Below are 938 nucleotides of genomic sequence, written 5' to 3'. Positions count from 1 at the left end.
ATACGCACTGCCATGCCAGATGCCAGATGCCAGGTTGTCAGACTGTCCCTCTGATGCTGTCACACGGCAACAAAATTTAACGGAACATTGGAGGGAAGGTTCAACCTCTACTGCCAGACCACCAACATCCACCTCTGACGTCACAGGCCATATAATAAACAAAATAGGAGGTGTTACTTCCAGAGCAGCCCTCATAAAATGCTAGTGTGTTGCCTAATTATAGAAAGAAGAGCTTATCAGAAGAATTATGAAATCATAAAGATGCCACTGCAGCATCAGCTGCAGGAAAAAAAAGTCCTTTCTCTTAAATAAATCCAATACCAACATTATACAAATCAAATTCAGCTGAAGACCAGCCCACCAGTACCTTAGAAGACTGGATTTTGTTTGGCACCGTGACGTTATGACAAACTCATTGCTGATCCTCTTAGCCATGCTCATTTTCAACCGACGGTGTGCAATTTGCAGAATACACCACAGATCCTCATACTTAAAATAAAGACGCTGCTTACTCACCTAGACCAGAGCCTCTTCTAAGCAGAGCTATTTTGCCATGTAGGTTTACAATGCCCAGTAAAAAAGGATCTCACCATAATTTATGATGTTTGGAGGGTAGTGTGAAGTGAGAAGACGACTGCTGTGACCTCATTTATGGGTAGCAGGTATGTTTTATTTTTAAAACAGTGATGAAGAAAATAAGGAGAACAGGGGTAAAAAAACGGGAAAAACCAACCAAAATCTGTGCTTGTCTCTCTAACAAACCTCTAATACCACCTGCTGAGGAAACACTGAAAAAAGTCTCTAGAGGACTACTAATTGCATTATTCTTGTAATTTATTTCTTTTAATATTTACGTTATATAAAAATACTGAAACAATTTTAAGAATCTTAGATGAGCAACTGTGATATAATAAACTGGGTACCCAAACGATAAGTGT

The sequence above is a fragment of the Buceros rhinoceros genome, unplaced genomic scaffold, assembly GCF_000710305.1.
Source record: "Buceros rhinoceros silvestris isolate BGI_N320 unplaced genomic scaffold, ASM71030v1 scaffold5125, whole genome shotgun sequence".
NCBI classification, from domain to species: domain Eukaryota; kingdom Metazoa; phylum Chordata; class Aves; order Bucerotiformes; family Bucerotidae; genus Buceros; species Buceros rhinoceros.
This window is presented reverse-complemented; position numbering follows the sequence as displayed.